This window comes from Puma concolor, chromosome B3, assembly GCF_028749965.1.
Source record: "Puma concolor isolate L17-30 chromosome B3, mPumCon1.1.hap2, whole genome shotgun sequence".
In the NCBI taxonomy this organism is placed as follows: Eukaryota; Metazoa; Chordata; class Mammalia; order Carnivora; family Felidae; genus Puma; species Puma concolor.
The window spans coordinates 81,636,732-81,658,222 of record NC_141672.1 but is presented as its reverse complement, the minus strand read 5'-3'; the positions used below and the strand labels follow the sequence as shown (position 1 = coordinate 81,658,222).

General features: G+C 35.0%; 1 protein-coding gene across 2 annotated transcripts in view; it reads left to right on the top strand.

The window, feature by feature from the left end:
• DPH6 (diphthamine biosynthesis 6) overlaps positions 1–21,491 on the top strand; it is a 198,283-nt gene that overhangs the window by 75,784 nt on the left and 101,008 nt on the right. The window lies entirely within an intron of this gene.

Sequence of the window (21,491 nt, the reverse complement as noted above, 5' to 3'; positions counted from 1 at the left end):
TTTTATTTTAAAGTGAGAAACAAAATGCCTATATTTGGGATGGCCAATAATGATCTACCTGAGATTAGATTTTTTAAGGTAATGTTGTTATAAGATCTTCTCATTGGCTTGAACCCTCCCTAGGAATGAAATTTGATAATTGCCATAAAATCAGAAAATTATTTAAAATTAACTTTTATTGTTTTCTTCAAAGTTTAATATGATTTACATCAGTTATCACATACCAAAATAAATTTTATCATTAATTTTTTAAAACAGTAACATTTTCACAATTCAGGAAAATACATTGAATACATTATTTTAATAAATGCCATTATTCTTATTTTCCATTCTGTTACTTTTAGAGGATGGACCTAGTATTGCAATTACATAGAGTCTCAACTAAAGCTTTTGGTAATTTTCTTTCAATTAGAATTTTTAATACTTATAAATCATTATGCTTTTTATTTAAACAAGTTGTTAAAACTCTTGCATAGATTTGGGGCATTCAGAGGGACAGTGTGGTGACCATTAATGTGAGACATGCAGAGGTCAAAGGGAGCACACACTAACAAACCCTGTGGTATGGGAAGAGACCAGGGAGCCTTGGGGATTGCTAAGAGCAGCTGAATTAAGTCACCTCTTGGCGACCAGTTCAAATTCCATCTTGTGTGTAACCTTAAGGTAATTTTTCAACCGCTCTTTGGTGAACTCTGAAATGTGTAGATGTCTTGGAGAAGCATTAACCTGGCTTTGAGCAGTGTTAGTCCTTGCTGGACTCCCATCGTCAAAGTGTTTCCTGAAGGGTGTACATTGCTGCTTGTAACAGTTAGGAAAGCAAAACCACTTCCTCTGCACTTCAGATAATTCTTTTTCTTTTTCTTTTCCATTAAAGTATAGTTGAAATGCAATCTTAGATTAGTTTCAGGTGTACAACATAGTGATTTGACAATTATATACATTACAAAATGCTCACCGCGATAAGTGTAGTTAGCTGCCAATATTGTTGACTATATTCCCTATGCTGTACTTTACATCCCTGTGACTTATTTATTTTTCAATTTTAAGTTTGTACCTCTTAATCCCCTTTCTCTATTTTTCTCCCCTCCTACCTTCTCTCTGGATGAAAGTGATTTCAGAGGGTCTGTGTTAAATGTTTCAATGTATTGAGAATCTAAACTTTTAAGACATAGTGATCTTATATTTTTTTGTGGGTAGTGAGTATGAAATTTTGTGGGATAACTTAAATTCGTATGTGTGTCTGATATTTAGCAGCTTATATTTGTGTAGAATTGGCCCCATTCTCCTGTCATAGGTCTACTTACTGAAAAGCTGCAGTTGATAAAGAAGAATGAGAATCTTGTTGCAGTGGACTACGTTATCTGATTATAGTAGAAGCGAAGAATAAAGATAATGGAGTATTAATTTGAAATTTTCTTTGTTAGAAGGTTTGGGACTCCTGCTCTATAAGTGGATTTTTCGTAGCTACTGCCCATTATGTCTTTCAATGATAATTTTCTTTTCTTTTCAGATTTAGTTTCTTTCTTGCAGTTGTTACTGATATATCAGTTTATAAGATAGTGTTCTTCTATAGTTAAAGCAATCTTAATTAGGAATCTGAGAATGCTTTGAAAATCATAATATGCTCTGAAAGTTTAAGGGTTTGCCAGCCTCTCTAATAATTGTAGGAGCTTTTAAATCCTCTTATTAAAATAATCAGGACCTGATAATATGTATTATTTTAATTGGTAATATTGCAAATGACGGTTGGTGCTCGTTGTTACAGGTTAAAAATAATCTGCTTTTTAATTAACTTAGGATCTTGCTATAATTTTAGACTACCTCAGGTTTTTTTAAAAAATGGCGAAATTGCATCATTTAGTCACTAGGTGAGAACTGTGTGGGTAAATAATCTTGAATTCACATATGCTAAAAACTATGAAATATTTGGTTTACTTGGTGTAATTTCTGAAGTATCCTAGAAGTAGTATGGGTGTTAAGTTCTTTTTCAGTTCTCCAAGAATCTAGTTTTAAGAATTCCACTTTCCTAATCCGCTGCATAATTTTACTATCTTTATGTGAGTTTATCTGTGTGTGCGTGTGCATGTATGTTTGTGTGTATGAGTAAAGTATTCCTAGCCTTTTCTCTAAACTACATTTTTTCTTTAAAATTTTAGAGGAATTTGAATGTTGAATATAACATTTCTTTCCAGACAGACATTGTTATAGTGGTAAGCAGTTCTGTTTAGTTATAGGCTTATCAGTAACCTTTACACATAATGTGATATTGTCTGAATGTCTTATTTTGTTCAGCTTTCCCTGGCACTGATGAAGCCTAAGGCTGCTGTTTCTTTGAGTTACTGATAATTTTTTATCTGATTAACTGACACATTTAGTTGAAATCAGACACAGCCCTTAGGCTGGGCATGGATTTAATTTAAAAAGTATCAAAGGTTTGCTCTGTGTGCTATTTAATCATCATGTTTATCAGGCAAAGAAAAATTACCGGAAGGACCATAGGGAGAGGGTTATCTTAAGGAGCAGTAGCTTGGGAAATTGATAATAGCTACAAGGTAATTTACTGCTAACTTTTACATTCATTAATATAACATTTCCCGCTAATAATTACAGTGCATGTAATATACTAATTAAATTGAAAGCATTATCACTAATTTTCTTTTTGCTGAACCCTAAGATGGCTAGATAAGAAGTGAGAATGTGAAATTGAAGAAAACCCATGTAAGTCACACTAATTTAAACAATTGGTTGGCCAGTTAAGACATTTTGGAAACAGAAAATGAAACTACTATGAATGTTGAGAAAAACTCATTTTAGACTGTGACAAGGAAATGAAATTTCTAAATGAATGAAATCACTATGTACTGTAGTTTATAAAATATTACAGTGGTCTGACCTGTAAAAGTAATACATCTACCAGGAACCAATACATCACTACTATCCAAGTGTATGATGGCACCACTCTAATGAATGAATATGCTCGGTTGATGAAATACCCTGATGCTATGGGCCTTTGCAGTACCTTTGTTTGTTATATAGCTCTTAACACTTCTTAATATGATTCATTTTTAACTTGGAAAAATATTTTATGCTGTATATCAAAGCACAGTAACTCCATGTTAATATTTAAGAGAAAACCTTCCTCCCCTCCAAAGACCCCTTAACAAAACAACAACAAAAAATCTAAAAAAGGATTTATTTAAAATTTTATGTAATTCAGACAATAAATGTTATACTGTGATATATAGTTATTGTATAATTGTACATTTTAATCTAGCAGTAAGCCTCCAGGGTTTTTTCCACTTTCATTAATGATAGGCGTAGGGTATAATAAAAACTAAAATAATATCACTTCAGCTTGTATGAAAAATAAAACCTATAATTAAGAAGTCTTATCTTCGTAGATGTGAGAAAGTATTGTGCCTGCCTCTAAATGTCTTTTGTCATAATCCACAATTGTATTTGTTTTTATTTGGTTTGGTTAGGTTTGGTTTTTGAAAGTCTTGTGTTCATTTTTAGAACAGAAAAGCTTAGTGGTTTCCATGGAAAGAAAATATTATAGAAAATAAATTTTATTAACTGGAAATCTGCATAGTCTTTTGCTACCTACATTTCGTAGACTATTTTTCTTAACAGTTAGTGTGCTATAATTATTTTATAATGAACGTTCTGAAGGCTAAATCAATACATTGGGATTTCTTCATAATGCGCATTATTGCTGGCAAGGGGGATTCAATCTGGTCAGGCTCTATTGTACCTGATTAATCATAGGACATTCTTTTAAAGAAGTTTTACCTCTGAGTAATCCCATAAGATAGATCTTGAAGACTTTGTAATCACAAAGTTTTAGTGTATTTTTTTTTCCTCTGTAAATTGAATATAAGGTAAAGGCAATAAATTAAAATCATCCAATGGAATAAGCAGAATCTTTGTGCTTGTATGTGGACTTTTTAAAAAAATTGAAGAATTTAGATTCTGTTTAAATGAGCGTTCTAATCTCAGAATTAAAGATCATTGCTTGCATTTATTTATACTAATTTCTTTGACAATCTTAGGTAGGCTTTAGAAAAAGTGAGCCTGTGTTTCATCGATTTAACACAGCAGGACCGAATCACAGTGTACCTCTTCAGATCATCAGTTACTCCATCATCCTTACTTTGCACATGACTATATTTATCAGTCTCAACAGCTCAGTATCAGAATAACAGACATGAAAAGAAGTTTAAGCCTCTTATTAACTAGTGAGGGAACCGAGATCCAGAGAAGTTAGGAATTTTGGCCAAAGACCCATAGTTAGTGATTATCAGAAATATACACCCTGTAAGATATCATTTCTGTTATGGGAACTCAGTCAGGAATATTTATTGGTTTCACAAATCATCTAAAAGTTTTTATAATTGAAAATGGCTTGTGTATTTTAAAGCTTTTTGTTAAAATTAGTAAGCCTTCTCTTGTCCCAAATCTTTCCTTTTTATTTCCTCTGTACTCTTTGTAGCCAATTACAGCAATGTTTCAATGTTTTGCTTTATAAAAATTTATTTTGTTGTTTTTATTTACTGTTTTGTATTAATATTATATTTATATAACTTTTTTCTGGAAACAGGTAAACTCTGTGAGGGCAGAGATTGTGACTTATATTGCTACTTAATATTCTTCCCAATTTTTTTCTTTTGGTTTATGTTACTATTGTTATATTTTGCTGTTGTTGTTCTGCCACCCTTACCCCTCTTCTTGAATTTTTTTTGAAAACCAGTCTTTTTTACATTAATTTCAGGTTCCTGTGATGCTTGATGTTCAGAAATTAATGATATTAAAATGTTAATATAATGTAACTTTGGCCGAATACAAAATACTTCAAAGCAACATTAAATTCCCCTCCCCTCCACCCCCGTTTCTTTAGCAACTGTATCAGAAAAGTTTGCTTTTCTGAAATCGACCACAGAATATCAAAGACTTGAGCTAAGAAATACATAATTCAACTTAATCAGTATGTCCCCAATAGCATTGCAGTCCCTTAATTGTAACCGGATGTCGTCTCAGTCAGTGCTTGGTCTGGAAAGACCTTGGCAAGTTTGGAATACTGGCTCCAATTAGGTTCTCCAGTTTTATGATTTTTGAGTGCCTTTGATTGCAGAAAAAGTTTGGAGAAACTAAATGAATATTGATGTCTATAGCTTCTGAAACCATTACTGATCTGGGGTTTATTTCTAGATCTGCCCCACAGCTGGTATGTGACCCTGAACTAGAAAATCACACCAGCGATCTTTTGGATGTATGTGTGGTTTAATACTTGGAAAGAAGACCTATAAGGACCGTCTCCAAGTTTTGTTTAACTCTTGCTCTCCATCCTATCTCTATTCTGCCCAGTGTCTAATGTTTGCCAGCTGGAACCAAGATAACTGTGCATTTAGACTAAATGTACTTTACTGTGTCTGCTTCGTATCCAGATGCAGAGGTAAAGCCTGAAGGAGAGATAAAATCAAGAATCATGCTAGCTGATTAAGCTTTTTTCAGCTCTCCCGATTCTGATAGTTTGCAGGTAGCACGAGGGGCAGTATTCTCACTACCTCTTTCTGTCCCGAGTTTTGATATCAAAGATCTTCTGAATGAAGACATTTCATGCATTTACTGCTTTTCAGTGCATTTATAAAGCTGATATTCATTAATTAGATAATGCTGACTAATAACATGAAAAATTCTTTAGTTATTTTAACTTTTTACATTTATATAATATCCCAATGTGGTTTGAGAGAAGCACTGTTTGGCTGCTGGTCAGCACTCTTCAGGAATGCTAAGATGGATAACTAAAAGATGATCCACCAAGAAAAATTGGCACATAGATCTGTGTTTATCTTAATTAGCCTAACCCTATACAGGCCATCAGCAGGTTGGCCTTGAAATAATTTTGAAAAGTATAGTCTATGCCTTGAAAGTTTTGATGTTATGGCTGGTGTGTGTGTGTGTGTGTACATGCACGCATCAATGTCTGCGTGTTTGAGTTTATTGAGGGCAAAGAAGAGTTAAGAATGTAACTGGTCCTCAGTATTTGCTTCTCCTTTGTGCAATTCCATATGTTTATGTGACAACATTCTGCTAGACTTTTAAACCTAGTGACTCTATAGTTGTAACAACACTTCAGGCAATAATATGCAGATCAGGGCTAATTAGAATTTTTCCCTTGAATTTTTCTCTCTCTCAGAGAGAGGGGAAAAAATTAACTTGGTTTAGAAATCAGTTTCCTGCCAAATTTGCTAAGGGCAAAGATTTAGAGTAATTTATTGTTGATGTTGCTGTTAATTTTATTTATTTATTTATTGAGGAAGCAGACATTCACCTGGTTCAGAATTCAAAATGTTCCAAATGTTCATGGGCACCTCCAGTTTGTAGTCGCGTGCAGAAGTTGTGGATAACCTAAGGACCTACTACTGAGAATTGGCACGTGAAAGGTGGGGGGAGGCAGTCTCAGGGGACTGAGCCATTTCTCTGTGGGATCTCACATTAACTGCAGACAGGGAGTGTCAGACTTGAGTTAAACTGTAGGACACTGGTGTTGCAGAATTGCTTGGTGTGGAGAAAACCCCACACACCTGGTATCAGAAGTGTTGTGGGTGTGGTAGTTGTAGGTGTGAGAGTGAGAGAGAAACACAGGAGCAACTGGGCTTTTTCTTATATAATGGTTATGTTATGTTTAATCTAGGCTTTTATTTTTACTTTTTTAATGAAAGGAACACATGACTCAGTATTAAGCTATTTACCTGATACTGATGCCTCTGATGTATTCGGTGAACTTATGAAAAGCACAGCACTTGCTTCATCTTTCAAGCTGGCACCATGACTTTGTTCTTTTCCAGGATGGTCACTAGCCTTTATGTAAAAATGAGACCACTCCTGTTTGTTTAGCAATCTATGTGGCATTTATTAATTAGCTTCTATAAACATAGATACTCTTGCTACCCCTGACTCCTAGCAAAGTATTTCTTAGTCTGAAGCTGAACATCTTAAAGACTGTTCCTCCTTAAATTTCCATTTTTGGTATAGTCAGTGAAGTTGTTTCTGTCATTTTCCAGATTAGCACTTAAGACAATAAGAAGAAAAGAAAATTTCAAAAAGAGGTGGTAACCCTCTATTCTTAACCTTTTCTATGGTGATGCTGGAAACCACCAAATTTTATATTTCTATATCTTATTTAAAAGGTTAGTGTATTCTAGAGGGCCTTTATTAGACAGTAATCTCCTTGAACATACAGGTAATGTCTTCTTGTGTATTACTCAATCTAGAATGCATATAGGAACTCAAATTATTATTGAGTAATTTACTGAGTAAAAACAAAAAATTGTTGGGATTTGTCTGTTGCTGATTTTTAGGCATTTTACTTTGATAAGTACCTTCCCACCACCCTTTCCTTAAGTTTTCTTAAATAATTATATATTGTTAAGGTCATTGTACTTATCCTAGACCTCCTTGCCTGTATCTCTGTTCTTTGCCCCTTCTAGGCACTGCTTGGTACCAAAGGGGCTCATTGGCTTCGATTCTCTTGCTCCTTTTAGCTGGCTTTCCCTTGGATTTGGCCAGTGCAAGCCACTGGGGAGACTGGAGGTCAAAAGGAAGGGAGAAACCCTGACTCCTTCTCTGCCTGGGTGGAATATCTGCTGTGGCTGGCTTGCCTCTTGCTTTAGTTCCTATTGGACACATCCACTGAGGTTCCAGCTTCTGCCAGGCTACTTGGTTGGTTCCTGCACTCTTTATCCTTTGTCCCTTCAGCTTAGCAACTGCCTTCTGTTACTGCTGGGCCTGGGTCACTTCACTGTGCTGTCTTTCCCTTCTCAGTCCTGTCATCTGTGAAATCAATTCCCTGTACTTTTCTTTAAACTCTTAGAGTGGTTCCTGTTTTTCTAGTTGAACTTTAATTGATACAGTCTTTGAAGTCCTAATCTTGTATAACTCTGATATTGCTAAATAATTAATAAAATAGCCTTCCTTTACATTTATTACTGTAGGATCCCTTAAAAGGACTGAATTTTGCTCAGGCACTTGATGACTGATTATAAGAGTATACTGGGTTTAAATGAGGGAGAGATCATTTCTGATCAGAGGGAACAGATGTGGCTTCATGAGTTGTGAAGATTGAGTAGGATTGCACTTGGTGGTAATTGGGCCAGAGGGTAGAACATTGAAAATGGAAAGAAGAGTAAGAACAAAGGTTGGGAGATGGAAATTATTATATTCAGCCTAAATAGTAGAGATTTGTGTAAAGGATTTATGGAAATAAATGTAGATTAGAGAGAGAAATTTATTCGGCAGATGGGGAATATGAATGGGTTGGGTCAGTTGGAGGGAGAAGAAATTAGTGGAGGAGAGAGCAGTGATGGCTCCATTGATGTTGTTTTAGGGACTGCTGATAGGATCTGAACTGGGAGTACTATAGTGAAATGCCTAATTTGCCCTACCTAGTGACTAGAGATGGGGGACTCTTCATATCTTATGCTTATCTGGCTCTGAGCAAGCACCCACAGAGAGTGTTGAGTCTAAAGTTACTAGCCTGTTTTGAGCCTGGGTGGTTAGTGACAAAGGTAGAGAAATGGGGCAATAAAGGAGGTTAATTAAGAAACCAGTATTTGTATTGCTTTCTATGAATATTTGAGTACCATCTTGTGTGTTACACAAGTTGGCTCACAACCCTATGAACTAGATATTATCATTTGTATTTCATGAAGAAACTATACTTATCAGAGTTAGATTTGTACAAGATTTTATTATTGGCTGTGTTGTGAAGTTGAACATTTTAACTCGGGTCTTCCCTTTTCCTGTTTTTCTTTTTTAACTAATTCACTTTATTAGCTTCCTTGGTTACATTTAATGCCATGTGTTCTTTTGACCATAAATCACAATTTCTTCAGTAATTATGGTAAATTGAATTTTGGACATGTTAAAGGAAAGATACTAACTTTTAAAAACCCTTCTCTTCTGAGAGCATAATTTTTGTTTATGACTGAGGTAAAAGGTAAGGGTGTTTCTTTTGTTTTGGTTGCTTTTTGAAGGACACCCATGCTTTAAGAGACTACTAAACTAGATACATATTCTCATGACTGTGTCATTCCTGAACTGGATAATGTTTCTATATGTTAATGGAAGTGAGGGGGTGCCTGAGTGACTCAGTCATTTGAGGGTCTGACTCTTGATTTTGGCTGAGGTCATGATCCCAGGGTCATGGGAGTGAGCCCCACATCCAGCTCTGCACTGAGCGTGGGGCCTGCCTAAAATTCTGCCCTCTCTTTCGCTGTCTCTCTCCAAAATAAAAATAAATAAATAAATAAATAAATACGTGGAAGAAAGACTGAACTGGGAAATGGCATACCAGATTCTTTCCATAATGGTGCCACCATCATGTTTCGTAGGCTTTTGGTACTGAACATAATATATTCCCCTCTGATTCTACATCCCTTCTAGCAGTTGTACCCTGTCTTTTTAACAATAGATCTTTTTAGAATATTTATTTTTACTTATTTTCTTTCTCATTGCCATTTTCTTATCCTGCTTCAGTTTGATTTCCATCAGAACCAATTTATTAAAATTTCTCTTGTTAAGGTCGGTAACAACCAAATCAGGTAGACACATTTTATTCTGTTTTTTCCTAATCTTTCCTTTCCTTGACCTCTTTGTGGTATTCAGCCCTATGACCTTTCCTACTTTTTAAAATCTTCTTGACCTTGGCTTCTGTGATCTTCATCCCTCCTAGTTTCCCATCTGTCTCTCTGTCCTTAGTTTTCTTTCAAGATCTTTCTTTCTCTTGTCTACTTGATAAATGGTATGGTTCCTCACAGCTTCACTCTTCATCTTCTTTCAGCCTACACTTCTTGCTGTTTGATTGCATCTCTTCTCATGGCTTCACTTAACACTGATGTACACATTTATGCCACCCAATTATACTTCTTTTCTTTCCTTTTTTCTTTTAATTTTTTAAAAATATACATCCAAATTAGTTAGCATATACTGCAACAATGATTTCAGGAGTAGATTCCTTAATGCCCCTTACCCATTTAGCCCATCCCCCCTCCCACACCCCCTCCAGTAACCCTCTGTTTGTTCTCCATATTTATGAGTCTCTTGTGTTTTGTCCCCCTCCCTGTTTTTATATTATTTTTGTTTCCCTTCCCTTATCTTCATCTGTTTTGTCTCTTAAAGTCCTCATTTGAGTGAAGTCATATGATTTTTGTCTTTCTCTGACTCATTTTACTTAGCATAATACCCTCCAGTTCCATCCACTTGGTTGCAAATGGCAAGATTTCATTCTTTTTGATTGCCGAGTAATACTCCATTGTATATATATACACCACATCTTCTTTATCCATTCATCCATCGATGGACGTTTGGGCTGTTTCCATATTTTGGCTATTGTTGATAGTTTTGCTATAAACGTGGGGGTGCACGTGTCCCTTCGAAACAGCACACCTGTATCCTGTGGATAAATGCCTAGTAGTGCAATTGCTGGATTGTAGGGTAGTTCTGTTTTTAGTTTTTTGAGGAACCTCCATACTGTTTTCCAGAGTGGCTGCACCAGCTTGCATTCTCACAATTATACTTGTTTTCTGAGCTCCATACCCAACTGTCTACTGGACAGCTCTCACTGAATGACTAAACGCACATGCCCAAAATAGTACTCATCATATCCCTTCCCAAAATTTGTGGATTTCTTATGAAATCAAAACCATTGCTTTCCATCAAGTGACCAAGCCAAAAATTTGAGATCATTCTAGATTTCTTTCTCAGCCACATGCCAGTAAAATCCATTGGTCTTATGTCACAAATCTGCCATTTCCTTGTTATCGTCATAACCACCCTAGTTTAGGCCTTCATCATATATTTTCTTAGATTTCTTAAGGGTTTCCTAAGTAGATGTTTTGCATCCAACTTTATGCTTTTCTGATAAGCACTCCAACGTAATGTTTTAAAAATATAAATCCAATTGTACAATAATGTTAATGTCCTTAACATTCTGTGCTTATCAATTGGAAGAATTACAATTGTTTAAAATGTTCATACTACCCAAAGTGATCTACAGATTCAATGCAATCCTAGCAAAATTCTAATGGCATTTTTCACATATACAGAAAAACAATCCTATAATCTGTATAGAACCACAAAAAGCCTCAAATAGCCACAGCAGTCTTGAGAAACAACTAAGCTGGAGGCATCACTTTTTCTGATTTTAAACTGTATTATAAAAATAGATACGTAGATCAATGAACAGAATAGAGAGCCTCAAAATAAACCCATGCATATATGATCAGTTAATTTTGACAAAGGAGCCAAGAATAAACAATGAGGAAAAGATAGTGTCTTCTATAAATGGCATTGGTAAAACTAGTTAGCCATATTCAAAAGAATGAAACTGGACCTCTGTCTCACACCATAAATAAAAATTAACTGAAAATGGGTTAAAGACTTGATGGTAAGATCTGAAACTATAAAACTCTTAGGTGAAAATATAAAGATAAACTTTTTGACATTGTTCTTGTCTTAGCAATGATTTTTTGGATTTGACACAAAAAGCAAAGGCAACAAAAGCAAAAATACACAAATGGGACTATACCAAACTAAAATGTTTCCACACAGCCTCAGAAACCAACAAATGAAAAGGCATCCTGTGAAATGGGAGAGAACTATTTGCAAACCACATTTATGGTTAAGGGATTAATATCCAAAATACATAAGGAATTCATAAAACTCAATAGCTAAAAAACAACCTGATTAAAAAATGGGCAGAGAACCTGAATAGACATTTTTTTAAATAAGACATACAAGTGACCAACAGGTATGTGAAAAGGTGCTTAACATCACTAATTATCAGGGAAATGCAAATCAAAACCATAATAGGATATCACTTAGGATGCCTGTTATCAAAAAGGCAAGAGATCATGAATACCAATAAGGATTTGGAGAAAAGGGAACCCTTGTGCACTATTGGTGGGGATGTAAACTGATACAGCCACTATGGAAAACAGTAGGGAGGTGTCTCAAGAACTTAAAAATAGAAATACCACATGATACAGCAGTCTTGCTTCTGGGTATGTATCCAGTGGAAATGAAATTATCTCAAAGAAATACCTCTATTGTCATGTTCATTGCAGTATTATTGGTAGTGGCCAAGGTATGGAAAAAGCCTATGTGTCCATTGACAGATGAATGAATAAAGAAAATATGGTATATATGTGTGTGTATACAAACACACATATATACATATACATATGTACAATGGAATATTATTCAGCCTTAAAAGAAAGAGGAAACCTTGCCATTTGCATCAATATTGATGAACTGGGAAGGCATTATACTAGCTGAAAGAAGTCAGACAGAGAAAGCTAAATACTGCATGGCATCACTTATATGTGGGACTAAAAAAAAAAAAAAAAAAAAAAAAAGAGGTTGAACTCATAGAGTACAAAGGTGGTTGCCCTTGGAGAGAGGTTGGAGAGGGTATAAACTTACAGATGTAAGATGAAGGTCTGAAGATCTAATGTATAACTTGTGACTATTGTTGATAATACTGTATTGTATAATTGAAATTTGCTTTGAGAATAGGATTTAAATGTTCTCACCAAAAGAAAAAAAAAAGGAAATATGCGAATTGATGGATATGTTCATTAACTTGATAGTGAGAATTTTGAATTCTTTCACAATGTATGTATATATCAAATCACCGCATTGCATGTTTTAAATTGCTAACAATTTTATTTGTCAATTATAACTCAGTAAACCTGGAATAATTTTTAAATCATATAAAAAATAATAATCCTCATTTATATGAGTTGCATTTAAAAAATTATCTCAAACTAATCAAAGGAAGTTTTCTTAGGAGCTTAAAAAATGAGTGCAGAAAGCATCTTCTAAACAGATTAAATGCTTTCTATCAAACTGATTTGCTTAGAATTGAAAACTTATTGTTGCTTTATTCTCCCAAAAAGGATTAACAGTTTAATCCTTTGTTTATTTATTTTGTTGTTGTTAAAGAGTTCCACAGAAGTCCTCAAAATATCACCTTATCTTTTTACCAAGAAGAATATTCTTGGGAAACTCAATTGAAAAAAGAACTATAGTTCTAGACTTCTGTTCAGCTTCATTTTTAGGTTGAATTTGGTATCGGATGAATAGCAAACTCTCAGTTTCCACATTAAGATGTAGTAATGGCTAATTTATTCAAAACTGGGATTGTCATACTATGGCAACTAAAATGGAGACTCAAAAGTAAAATAATACACCAGCTTTAAATGGAAATAAATGACAAATGATTATGATTTTCTGCAATTTCTGTGTCATTTAATTTTCAGCCTTAACAATTTTTTTCCCTATTAAATTGAGAAAGCTCACAAAGGGAGACAATAATCCCACAAATTAGTGACCTAATACTCTGTCATGAGCTCACTGTTTAATGGAAGAACTCCACATGGTGATCATTTTCCATTTCAGAAATGTTTTATATTGATGATACTAAGAAAAACAAAAGCCTTTCTAACAAGTCAAACAAAACTTTTAGTCAGAATGTATGTCATTTGAAATCACTACCATTTGAAAATTCTCAGTGTCACTTTCAGAATTATTTCATATAAAATAGTATTCATTTCTGTGGTTATTTTTATTAACCTGGACTTGTGTAGTTCTACTCAAGTGAAGAATTGGAAGTTTAAGGAAAACTATCTAGTGCTTTCCTAGCCATATAAATTTCTTATTTAGTTATCCAGGCCCTAGAACATCATTGGCATTCACAAATGTTTCTTATTTAATAATGTCATGTTGCCAGAAGTCCAAATATCACCACTCAGAGCTATAATGCAAGTGTGCTTCTTTAATGAATGGTTCATATTAAAAATGTTGGAATGTTTTTCAGATGAAAACCGCTTTAAATTCACCAGATCATTTTTTTCTCAACAGGCAGGAACTCATTAACAGAATAATACTTGTAACTGGGGCATTTTTCAAAGAAAATAATATCCCCGATAAATGCAAGTTACATATCTTCTTATCTTTAGAATAAGTGGGTCTAGTTTTCATTTGTTAAAAAAAAGGACAGCTTGTGTTCAATTTATCTTGTCATCTTTGTGAACCAACTTCTTAGTATGGAGACAAGTAAATATTTGGCTCTAATATTGGGTCTAACAAGTAAATCTAATTTGGGTCTGGATTTCTACCTTGAAACCCTCCTTATAAACTTAGAATTATCACTGTTACCATATGGCCAAATGCTTTCACCATCCCAATGTCTGTATTGGGTGCCTTTTGGCTGTGATATGGTAGAGCTTCACACACAAATGAGAAAAACAGATCGGGTGTAAGTCCATTTATCTCCTTGTGTGTCTATGTTCCTGACACTTTAGGGTACTGATATTAAGAGTAGGCGTTAATAACACTTTAGGACTATGGGAAGGTCCATGTTTCTACTTCTTCCAGCGATTAGACTAGGACTAATGGCAGATTAGGCCCTTATTAGTTGGTTGTTTAATACAGAAGATTCAACCATACAATCAGATACCAAATGGAGATAGGCAATTAGAATTATGTCAGTTTGTTAGCAGATAAGGTATATATAAATTTCTTGTTAGAGTCAGATTTGTTTCTTTGAAGAAAAATATTTAGTGGATTTTTTACATAAATGCTTTATTAAGGAGGATATAGGAAGACAGTAATAGGAGCAGTTATCTGTGTTCTTATAGTCAAGAAGGGCAAAGAATCAATATTTCTGATTGTTCCATACTTGGGGTATAATTTTTTTTAAGTATTTCCTAAAGTCATTCCTCCCCTCCTTCTTTTGGTTCATTATCCTCTGTATAGACTTATGTCACATATTTTACTTAAAATTCCCATTCTCCTGCATCCCTCACAGCATTTTAGTTTCTTAAGGTTAGCAACTGTGCTATTTCAAATGTGCTTACCCTCTCCTAATATGGGATTGGTCACACAGTAGGGTTTTATATATTAATGTTTAATAAATACATGAGTAATTTTGCCTGCCAGTTTGTCCACACATGGGATAAGAGATGAATATGTATATACTTTTAATAATAATAATAGGTCTATTTTAATAATAGATATATTTTTAATAATATTTCCCCTAATTGAAAAAGTAATACACATGGTATAAAAATATTTGTGGGGTACTTGGGTAGCCCAGTCGATTAAGCATCTGACTTTAGCTTAAGTCATGATCTCAAGGCTTGTGAGTCAAGCCCCATGGCAGGCTCTCTGCTGTCAGCTCAGAGCCCACTTCAGATCCTCCGTCTCCTCTCTGTGTGGCCCTCCCCCAATAGCACATACTCTGTCAAAAATTAAATAAACATAAAAAAGGTATTTGAAAAGGTATAAAGTTGTAAATAAAACAGAAAAATGAAATACTGTTTAGAAATAAGCATTATTGTAATTTGGTCTATTTCTGGTCTTCTTTCCATGCCTTATGGATATTTCAAAAAAAATCCATATATTTTAATACACAATCTGTGGAAATTTTTTTTACTGAATGTTATGTCATAAATATTTCCTCATGTTGGGCATCTTTTGGGATGAGCACTGGGTGTTGTATGGAAACCAATTTGACAATAAATTTCATATATTTAAAAATAATAATAATGTAAAAAAAATAAATATTTCCGCATGTTATATATCCTTTGAAAATATTTTGTTAATGACTGCTTTGTCTTCTCTCTTCTAAATGTACCATAGATATGCCTAGGTGGCTCAGTCGGTTAAGTATCTGACTCTTGATTTTGGCTTAGGTCATGATCTCACAGTCATGGGATCAAGCCCTGTGTTGGACTCCACCTTGGGCCATGGAGCCTGCTTAAGATATTCTCTCTCCCTGTTCCCCTGCTTGTTCCCCACTTGTTCATAAATGCACGTGTGCATTCTCTCAAAAAAAAATTTTAAAAAATTAATGTACCATCCTTCTATTATTTGAGATTTTAGGATTTTAAAATTTTTGTTCCAATTACATGAAGAATGTAAATAAGATGAAGATACTTATAAATAAACTTTTGTGTACATTTATAGTTAGTTTTATTGACTACATTTCTGAAAGTAAAATATTAAATTGCTGGGCCTCACTATTGACAATAGCCAAAGTATGGAAAGAACCCAAAAGTCCATCAATTGATGAATGGATAAAGATATGGTATAAATATGTAATGGAATATTACTCCATGATCAAAAAGAATGAAATCTTGCCATTTACAGCAATGTGGATGGAACTAGAATGTATTATGCTAAGCGAAATTAGTTCAGTCAGAGAAAAACAAATATCATATGATTTCACTCATGTGGAATTTAAGAAAACAGATGAACATAGGGGAAGGGAAGCAAAAATAAGAAAGAGAGAGAGACAAACCATAAGAGACTCTTAAATACAGAGAACAAACTGAGGGTTAATGGAGGGAGGTGGGTTGGGGGATGGGCTAAATGGGTGATGGGCATTAAGGAGGGCACTTCTTGGGATGAACACTGGATGTCATATCTAAGTAATGAGCCACTAAGTTCTATTCCTGAAATCATTATTACAGTATATGTTAACTAACTTGGACTTAAATTTCTAAAAAATTGTTAAAGAAAAACAAAGAAATTACTGGGTGTAAGAAAATAAACATAAAAAGGCTTCTTGATACATACCTCAAGGTTGGTTTTCAGAAAGGATGCGCTAGCAACAGCTTCATCCATGGTGCACAAGCTTATGCAACTCTCCATATCCTAATCATCTTAAGTATTAATCAAATTTTAATAAAATTACAGACATATATATATATATTTGTTTGACAAAAAGTAATTCTAGTTTGTACTTTCTTTGTTCTTCTGAAGGTTGAAATTAGTCATTGTATTCATTCTCTTAAAAATACCTAGTAATATCTTTTCTCATTTTTACTATTGGGTGTTAATCTGTTCCTTCTATCTTGAAAGACAAAGACATTAACTCTTTCTCATGTATGTTACAAAGTGGTCTTTTTATTTTCATTTATTGACTTAGTTTTGTTTAGGATAATTGCTGAAGTTGTAATTTTATGTAATCATCTTCATTCAATTATAAATATTTATTGAATATTCAATATTGTCCTAGGTGCTTTTCTAGAGCTGAGGATATAGTGAAATAAGACCAAGTACCTGCCCTCATAAAACTAAAGACACATTTTAAAAAATTAAATAAGAGAGAAAAATAAATAAATAAAAATTAAATAAGTAAACATACGATGTAATTTCAGGTAATGCTATGAAGAAAATAAATCCAGGGCAAGGAAGTAGTGACAGGGCTAGGGAGGGGTAGTGAGTGGAGTAGGACTGTTTTAGAAAGAAGGCAGAGAAGGCCTGACTGAGATATTTGAGCAAGACCCTAAAAAAGTAACCAAATAGATCATGTAAATTTCTACAGGAAGTATTTCATAGGTATAGGGAAGGAGACCCTAAGATGCAAATGAGCTTAAATGTTTGAGGAACAAGAAGTGCAATGAGGATCATTGGAATAAGCTGACAGGATAGTAGTAGATGGTGAGGTCAGAGAAGCTGGGAGGGCCCAGGTCATTTAGAACCTTGTATATTATCCAAAAGGAGATTGTGTATTACTCTTAAGCTTTGTGGGAAGCCATTAGAGGATTTTCAAGCAGGGAGCTGCATGTTCTGGTTTATATTTTGTATATTTTGTTTTGTTTTTTTTTTAATTTTTTTTTCAACGTTTATTTATTTTTGGGACAGAGAGAGACAGAGCATGAACGGGGGAGGGGCAGAGAGAGAGGGAGACACAGAATCGGAAACAGGCTCCAGGCTCTGAGCCATCAGCCCAGAGCCCGACGCGGGGCTCGAACTCCCGGACCGCGAGATCGTGACCTGGCTGAAGTCGGACGCTTAACCGACTGCCCCACCCAGGCGCCCCTCTGGTTTATATTTTGAAAGATCACTGGTTGCTCTGTGGAGATAAACTGTAGTGAGGAAGTGTGGACTTCAGGAGGTGAGTTAGGAAACTATTGCAGTAGTCCAATTGAGAGTGATGGTGGTTAACACTAGTGGTAGTGGTGGAGGAGATGAGAAGTGATTGGCTTCTGGATATTTTTGGAAGATGGAGCTAATAGAACTATTGCTTGGTTGGATGTGGGTTATAAGGGAAAGAAAAATCATGGATGACTCTAAGATTTTTGGCCTGACCAAAAATATATGTGCAATGTCATTTCCTAAGATGAGCAGCCATATATGAAAGCACCTCTAGGTGTGATGAGTGTATGTGCCTGAATCAAGAGTTTTGTTTTGTATCTGTTCAGGTTTGAGATACTTAGTAGACACCCAGATGGGCATTAGAGCAGACATTTGCATCCTGGATCTTTAGAAAACATGCAACCAGATGAAATTGCCGGGGAATGAATATAGTTAGAGAAGGGAAGAGAGACAAGGACTGAACTCTGGGCACTTTAATTTTTGGAGATAATGAAGAGGGCAAGGAGCCAGTAAGGGAGAGAGAGGAATAGCCATTAAGGTAGGAAGAAGAATTCAAGTAAGGTAATGACCGAGAATTGCCCATTGAATTTGGCAAACCTACAGGATAAGAGAAGTTTTAGTATACTGATAGGAACTCAAGGTTGCCTGGAGGGGGTTTAAAAGAGAATGGATGATGAGGAAATGGAGAAAAATATATACGTTCTTTTGAAGTTTTACTTTAATAAGGATAATAATTATCCCTATTAAATAATGATACCTGGAAGAGGACATGAGTTTTTTGGCAGCTATCACAGTATATTATATAATGATGAACATGAACCAGGAGTAAAAATTGATGGTACAAGAAAAAAACAAAAAGCCCTTAAGCCATCTAGATGTATTGGGATACCATGCAAAGGATCACTTAGGAGCAGTTAGGGCTTAGGAGCCCATTTTCATAGGAAGAGGCAGAATCTATAGGTACAGGTGCTGATAGGTTGATAGAGCTGATGATCCTTAGTCAGATCTTTCTGGATTTTATTTTCTTTCTTTTCTAAATGTTTAGAATGGTTCCCAAGAGCAGGAAAAAATCACGTATGTATTCAGGATGATGATGCTTAATTAAAATCAATACAGTTTGCTTCAAAAGGAAAGAGGGTGACTCAGTTAACTGTCTGACTCTTGATTTCGGCTCAGGTCATGATCTCATGGTTGTGAGATCAAGCCCCATGTCAAGCTCTGCACTGAGCGTGGAGCCTGCTTAAGATTCTCTCCTTCCCTCTCCCTCTGCCCTTCCCATGCTCGTTCATGTGTGCACTCTCTCTCTCTCAAAAACTTAAAAAAAAAAAATAATGACAGAGCTAAAAGGGAGGTAGTGAGGGGGTAGGAGAACTATTTGCTGAAGATCAAACCATAATCCTCTGCCTTAAGAGTCCAGTGCAGATTTGTAATATATAATTGCAGAGACGTCTAAGAAGCTCACTAATATTTCCTGACTGAAAAAGACAAGGATTAGACATACACTAACAGGTATTCAGACATAGTATGAAGATGCTGTAATTAAAACAGTGTGGTGCTGACCCAGAAATAGATCAGAGGAACATGTACACAGAAGACCTAAACATGTATAGGAATGTAGAATATGATAAAATTGACAGTGAAACTGGTGGGGAGAATTCTCTACATAAAAGATGATATTGAACAATTTGCTAACTACTTAGAATGATAGAAATTTCTATCTTTGATATGTCTTCTACCTTGCTAATTCGTTTTTTGTTGAGGCCTGTCTACCAACCACACCGTGCCCTTGCTTATCTACATAGTACCACATGCTAGTAATAATGAAGCTGTGTTTGTACCAGTTTGTGAGTATGTTTACTTCTGCAGATGCCCTCTCTATTGTTATGATTGGCCTTGTTGGTCAGATAGCTGCATGGAGTAGCTTCTCAGCAGTCTTACAGGTGTGTCTCACATTGACAAAGCTTGGGGGAAAGGGTGATCTAAGCAACAAATGACCCCTGTGATGTCTACTTAGCTGATCTGGTCATAGCTGACTTTGTAAATATGTGTTAGCATTTTTTATCTACAAAACAAAGAAGATGATGACAGTCTACCTTGGAGCATTGTTGAGAGTAGTAACTAATACAAATGTTTAATGGTATTCTGCACTGCTGTTTCTCATACTCAGTGATGCCATTGCTGACTATTATTTCCTCAGTCGAACTAACACGTCCATCATTGATAGTGATAATGTTCTAAGCTGAGTAGTGTCCATTTGTGTTTGAGAGCTCCTGTGGCTTAGCAATGTACTCAGCTATTTAGGGTCCAATCTTGGTCTCTAACTTCTCTATCATTGACATTATTATTTTTTATTTTTATTTTCTCTGCCTTTGACAATCTTGATGACAGGAATGTAATTTGATTTGTATTCACTCAAAATTCTGTGAACTGTGTTCAATTTAGCAATAGATATTCATTGTTTGATTAGTCATTTATTTTACTGAGGCTCTGACATTCATTTTTTGCAGAATTTGGCAATGGTTTTTGTGTCAAATATTTTGTTCTTGGTTTCATCAAACATGACTGCAACTTTCCCCACAGTAGTCGTAACTAACTAACTTCTTAATTGTAAAATACAGTGGTTCTGTTGAACTTTCTATAGCATGTGGCACTATGTATATGTATATAAGCAAGAGCACAGGTGTGGTTGGCAGACAGGCCTCAGTGAAAAGGCTGCTTGTTCTACTGACCAGCTGTGTCAACTTGAATGAGATAATCTTATTTTTTCATATATAAAATCAGTTTAATAGTATTCTGGAATGCTATAAGGAATAGCTAAGATAAGATATACACATTACCTAGCACAAATTTTGGCATATACTAGGCACTTGGTAATATTGTTGCTTTATCTTTCTTTTTCATCAAAATTCTATTTATGCACACATTCATTACTCTATCTTTGCTGTGTCTCTTCTTATCATGACCACTCTTTTCCAGTGTCTTCACTGAAGTCTCTTTCTTCTCCTTCTCCTTACATTTAGCTGTACCCTCACTGTCTTACACTGAGGCACCTTCTTGCTCTTTGTCCTGCTCCTTGGGGTTGTTGTTTGCTCCTACGACTTCAAGTTCTTCTATATGCTGATAACACCCACATCTTTCTCTATACTCTTTTGAGCACCAGAGTTTTCAATATACCTAATAGTCTTTCTACTTTGGATACCTAACAAACGAACTTAAAAATATACATAAAGCTAAATAAACTCAGTATTTTGTTTTAAGACATGTAGTTCCTTTCTTAGCTAGTGGTCACTTAAAGTGGAATCATTGGTCCCACCTTTTATATGTGCTTCTTGTCTCTGTGCTGATAGTTCCCAAGTTTTATTAATTTTGTCTCTAAGTTGTTTTTGGAATTTAGCTTCTTATCTCCATTCTTCAGTTTTTTCAGACAAGGCTCCTTCTCTCTCTACTCTTGTGTACCCTTGACACTGTCAGTCTTATCTTTCTACTTGTAAATATGATCGTATCTTCTTAAAATCCTTAGCATGACCCAAGAGAAACAAAAA